We start from the raw sequence: 6,000 nt of genomic DNA on the forward strand, positions 1-6,000 counted from the left end.
ATGCTCCAGGTCCAGGGGGTAATAGATGGTACGCATGCCACCTTGCGAGCACCGGGTGGTCCGGGAGAGCCCTTCATCAACAGGAAGCGGTTCCACGCTCCGAATGTCCAACTTGTGCGCATCCGCCATCTTGGGAGATGAGGAGTACCCGCTTTGGTCCTGCCTAATGTCGCCATTATGGAGGCCAGAGACGAATGTGTAACCCAATATAATGAGGCCCATGTAGCCACTGGGGCTGTCATTGAACAGTGCTTCAGACTCCTCAAAATATGGGTCCGATGCCTTGACCGCTTTGGTGGTGCACAGCAGTACAGCTGCCCGGAGCGCTGTCCATTTTGTGGAGGTCTGCTGTGCCCTCCACAGCCTGTCACAGCAGCGGGGCAAAATGCTGGAGGTGAAGGAGAAGGAAATGCGCCCTCGTCGATGAGGAGGACAAGGGGCCTGACCAGGAGGGGCTGGAGGACAAGCATGGATGAACCCGCAGAACTAGCCAGAGGGTGGCAGCGAGCGTCCTGCATGCCGGAGGACTAGGGAGACCCTCATCTCATAGGATGGGGCTTCGTCTGCCATCTCTTTTCTTTCCTTCTCTGCCGCCTCCCGGCCTCATCATTACACATTAGGAATCAAAGAGTGACACAGCTTTTGGACAGCCTGTTGCCATTTTGAATGATTGGTAGCAATCCTCCCAGTCATTAAGGTCACTGCTGCCACATTTCATGGCGAGTATCAGCCATGATTGAATAGCGGAGCAGACTCGATGGGCCGAGCGGCCTAATTCTGCTCCTATGTCTTATGGTCCAAGTTTGAGTGTCTTTGAAGAATTTCCATTGTCGGCCCCTGGAATGTTGGTATTATTAAGAGGGGACCGAGCCAGGAGATGATCTTCAGCTAACAAGATATAGTGTTCAATCTATCAAAAGTGCATTTTGCAGTTTTGCCTGAATGATTGTGGAGTTGACCTCAAGAAGGATGCTGACATTTATTTGATGGGCGTCCAATTAGCTCAGGAGGAGATGGCGGAGGCAGTGCTGATCGAATCTCTCTAGTACATTTGTGTATTGCTGATTGCAGTCCAGGCTCACGGTGGTAATGGCAATTGCTCTGTACACTGGAGCTTTTGTTGGTTCCCTGTTGTCAAACACTCATTGCCATAATTTGTAACAGGCAAAGCTAGTACAGCTGATCTATTTATTTTATTTGTTCACGGGTTGTGGACATCCCTAGCTATGCCAGTACCTAATACCAATCCTTAATTGCACCTGAGAAGTGGTGGTGAGCTGGCTTGAACTGCTGCAGTCCATGTGGTGTAGGTACACCAACAGCGCTGTTAGGGAGGGAGTTCTAGGGTTTTTACCCAGAGACAGTGAAGAAACGGTGATACAGTTGGACGTCAGGATGGTCTGTGGCTGGGAGGATAAGCTTCAGTGTTCCCTTGCACCTGCTAACCTCAGCCTTCTTGGTGGTAGAGGTTGCAGGTTTGGTAGATATTGATGAAGGAGCCTTTAGTGAGTTGCTGCAGTGCATCTTGTAGCTGGTGCGCACTGCTGCCAATATGTATTGTTGGTGGAGAGAGAGAATGCTTAAGCTGGTGCCAATCTAGTAGGCTGCTTAATCCTGGATGGTGTCAAGCTCGAGTCTTCTTGGAGTTGCACTCTTACAGGCAAGTGCAGAGTATTCCATCACACCCTTGAATACTTGTGCCTTGTAGGTGGTAGATAAGTTCTGTGGAGTCAGGAGATGAGGCGCTTACCTCAAAATTTGGAGACACAGACCTGCTCTTGTAGCCACAATATTTATATGGTTAGTCCAGTACAATTTCATGACAATGCTAAACCCCTTGCAATACCCCAGGATATTGATAGTGGTGTGCTCAGCGATGATAATGCCATTTAATATGAAGGGGAGATAATTAGATTCATTTTTGCCAGAAATGGCCATTGCCTGATACCTGTGGGGTGCAAATGTTACTTGCAGTTAGCAACCCAAATGTGGCTTTTGTATAAGTGTTGCTGTATTTAAACATGGACGCTTCAGTGTTTGAGGAGTCACAAATAGTGCTGAACAGGGAAGATCATTGATGAAGCAGCAGAAGATCCAATGTTGGATTTCTTCATCATTGGTGGTATTTTGAGAGAGGTGGTTTCCATGATATGGGAAGTGCTCAACATATTTTTGAGTCTCGCCTCACCATTTATGGGAGGTGGAAAATTTAACTGACCACTCTGAGTTGAGAAGAAGAGTTTTGTTTTGTCAACAGCCAAGGGCAGGCTGAGTTTTTGGATGCAGAATTGAGGTCGAGAGCAACTTGCAGTCAAACTGCAGATGATGTATGTTTATGATGGTCAGTATAACTTTGGCATGGAAGCAACTGAGTTTCACGATTTTTCCACCGAGATGGTATTTCATGCTGACATCGGGGCAGTACGGTGGCACAGTGGTAGGCACTGCTGCCTCATGGCACCGAGGACCCGGGCTCGATCCCAGCCCCAGGTCACTGTCCGTGTGGAGTTTGCACATGACCCCCCCCCCCCCCACCCGCATGGGTCTCACCCCCACAACAAAAATGTGCTGAATAGGTGAATTGCATATGCTAAATTGCCCCTTAATTGGAAAAAAAGAATTGGATACCCTAAATTAATTTTTTTTAATTGATGCCGACATTTGAAGGCAAACTGATCTTTGAGGAGGTAAATACTATTATTGGGTGGATGTAAATAATTTGGGGACTGTCACACAGCCTTGCTTGACCTCAGGTTTGGATTTGGAAGGCGTCAGATCTGTGTGGTTCAGCATTTAGTGGGTCTTTCTGAGAATTCTATCTTTTGATATTTTCCTCTAATGTCTCAACCTAAAAATGTAAACTTTTCTTTAAAAAGCTATTTTTGCCCACAATGTTAGGGTTAGAGCAAGGGATTGGTAGTACTATTGCTTCACAGCACCAGGGACTCAGGTTCGATTTCCAGCATGGGTCGCTGTCTGTGCGGAGTCTGCGCATTCTCCCCGTGTCTGTGTGGGTTTCCCCCGGGTGCTCCGGTTTCCGCCCACATGTCCCCAAAGGCATACTTGTTCAGTGAATTGGACATGCTGAATTCTCCCTCAGTGTACCAAACAGGTGCTCCAGTGTGGGGTCTTGAAGATTTTCACAGTAACTTCATTGCAGTATTAATGTCAGTCTACCTTATGACACTAGTAAAGATTATTATGGTATCCACTTCTTTGTAACATTGAAGAGACTCTATAATATTTTGAAGAGAATCCAATAAATTAACAAACTACTACAGTAGTTATAAGACAACCATTAATATTAGACTGAAGGACAGCACATTGGCACCGTGGTTAGCACTGCTGCCTCATGGACCCAGGTTCGATTCCGGCCCATGGTTATTGTCCGTGTGGAGTTTGTACATTCTCCCCGCGTCTGCGTGGGTCTCACCCCACAACCCAAAGATGTAGATTGGACATTCTAAATTGCCGTTTCATTTTTTTTTTAAATCAATGCCAAACTGCGGTTGTACCACCAACGGTGTTGCACCTCAACACTTTGTCTTAGCGCATTCAACATTCACATCAGCACCAGTCCAAAGTTAAGCTGCTACTTTTAGATTCATGCACAGCTGAACTCGCTTTATAGCGATGGGAAAGTCACAGCAGAAGTTAAGTCTGCAGACATAATAGTTGAAGAACTTTGAAGAAGATATGATTCCTTCAAAATCCTCTATTATTTTCTGATATAAAAGGAGCGTGAACATTTCGCAGGAGGAAGCATTACCTTGTTGCTACAGAAATGATAAACTATAGACCGCAAAGATAAGCATTTCCCCCAAAGGAAATCTTCCCCGTACCTCAATGTCAAACTGAAAATATTCGAACAGTAATTCATGTTTTCATGAAAATAATGTTTCAACATATCTCACTTTTGAAGCGAGACCTCTTTCTTACCTTTTCTCCGCGAAGCAGCTGATTCTGGTAAAATCACTGACCATCAGCTTTTGCTCGGTGTGAAGATCGCTGGAAGGATTCGAGTTGGGTTAAATAGGGTTAAAACACTTCCTTGTCTGGTCATGTCGCTGGGAGTGACTTCAGGCACGCCCACCAGACACAGGACAAACTGCTGGAAAAATCAGTCAGTTCCTTGTACGAGACGCCGCGCGCGTCGGCAGGTGTGGGTGAGGGGCAGGTGTGGGTGAGGGGCAGGTGTGCAGGTGCACAGGTGCAGACATTAGCGGTGTGCCAAATCGAACCACCCGATTCCCGACTGAGGCTTGTGAGTGTGAACGGAGGTCGTCACATTCCCTCCTGTCATATATGTCCCTGTTTGTCAAAGATGCTGTTTCATAACACATACAGCAGAAAGACGTTTTATAGTGAGGCAGTTAAACATAAAAGAGTTATTTTTGTTCTCCATTGATGAACATGATAATGCTGCTGGATTCACCCCCGAGGCCCCCGAATCCGGAGGAGGTGCAGCAGAAGGAGGGCAGCAAACGCCTGAAGCGGGTGTGAGGAAAAAGTTAATTAAATCCTTGCAGCACGTGAGTGTTCAGAAACAGAACATCATACCTGAACCTTGCTCATTTGCACAGGAATACCTCACTTACATGTGACACCTGTTGGAATGCGAATTGGAGCCCAACACTAGATTATGATTGACAGTGTAGGCGACCTTGATTCTAAATGTTTATAGCGGTGGTTCCTTCCAAACGTTTGGTGGCATGAACAGAACCTGTGGTGATCACATTCACCCAACAAATCACTGATACACTGTTTGCAAGTTCATTGTTTCTTAGGGAAGTTGACAAGAGCGGGGAAGAGCATTTGGCGAAAATGGCTTGATTCGGGGACATACAGGGCACTATGGACTGCATCCACATTGTCCTGCATGGTTACCATCAGGAACCAGCATTGTTTTACACCTGGGAGCATGTCCATACACTCAATGTTCAGCGGTGGCAGGTAGTGGTGCAGGCCTGGACTTGGTTTCCAAACAGTCTTGATACATACAAACACTAAAATTAGCAGAAGGTTATTTGGCTCCTTGGGTCTGCTCCAAGTCTGCCCCATTCAATAAGATTATGGTTTATCTGATTGGGGCCTCAACCCCACAATCCTTGACCCCTAGTACATTATTAATGTTCTATCTCTCAAAACCGATTCAGTTCCACCCAAGCCATCAGGGAGCTGATTGCCTTCTGAGGGTCAAGAGGAAGCTACTCAAGCACCTTGGGGGCCTTATAGGCAGCCGGGGCAGCAATCGGGCCGGTCCGATGCAGTGGCACATGGCCCATTGGGGGGGCCTCGAATGTGCGTGTTGGTCCGCAATCAAATTCCGTCATGCGCATGCACGGACTCGGAACCGGAAGTACGGGAGCCTGCACAGCAACCAAAGCTGCGTGACCCTACCCGGGTCCTTTCTTGCCCCCAGAAAATAAGTGAATCAACCTTTATTTTTTGCAGGAAACTGGGGAGTGAAACACCAGCGTTTTTACACCGGCATGGGGACAAAGCCCTATTTTGGGAGAATCTAGCCCGGTATATATAAACAATGAAATGAAATAAAATCGCTTATTGTCCCAAGTAGGCTTCAAATTAAGTTGCGAAAAGCCCCTAGTCACCACGTTCCGGCGCCTGTTCGGGGAGGTTGGTACAGGAATTGAACCCACGTTGCTGGCCTTAGTCTGCTTTACAAGCCAGCTATTATTCAAGCCCACCGTGCTAAACCAGCCCCTCTTAATTTTGAATATCTCTATTAAGGCAGCACGGTAGCATGGTGGTTAGCATAAATGCTTCACAGCTCCAGGGTCCCAGGTTCGATTCCCGGCTGGGTCACTGTCTGTGTGGAGTCTGCACGTCCTCCCCGTGTGTGCGTGGGTTTCCTCCGGGTGCTCCGGTTTCCTCCCACAGTCCAAAGATGTGCGGGTTAGGTGGATTGGCCATGTTAATTTGCCCGTAGCGTCCTAATAGTAAGGTTAAGAAGGGGAGTTGTTGGGTTACTGGTATAGG

General features: G+C 47.2%; 1 protein-coding gene across 1 annotated transcript in view; it reads right to left on the reverse strand.

The window, feature by feature from the left end:
• Positions 1-4,023, reverse strand: part of LOC119967387 (adhesion G protein-coupled receptor F4-like) — a 179,871-nt gene extending 175,848 nt beyond the window's left edge. Inside the window, exon 1 of the mRNA XM_038799886.1 lies at positions 3,940-4,023. The gene's annotated coding sequence lies outside the window, so the exon portion shown is untranslated. The remainder of the gene's footprint in view (positions 1-3,939) is intronic.
• Positions 4,024-6,000: the final 1,977 nt, after the last annotated feature.

Source organism: Scyliorhinus canicula, chromosome 6 (genome assembly GCF_902713615.1).
Source record: "Scyliorhinus canicula chromosome 6, sScyCan1.1, whole genome shotgun sequence".
In the NCBI taxonomy this organism is placed as follows: Eukaryota; Metazoa; Chordata; class Chondrichthyes; order Carcharhiniformes; family Scyliorhinidae; genus Scyliorhinus; species Scyliorhinus canicula.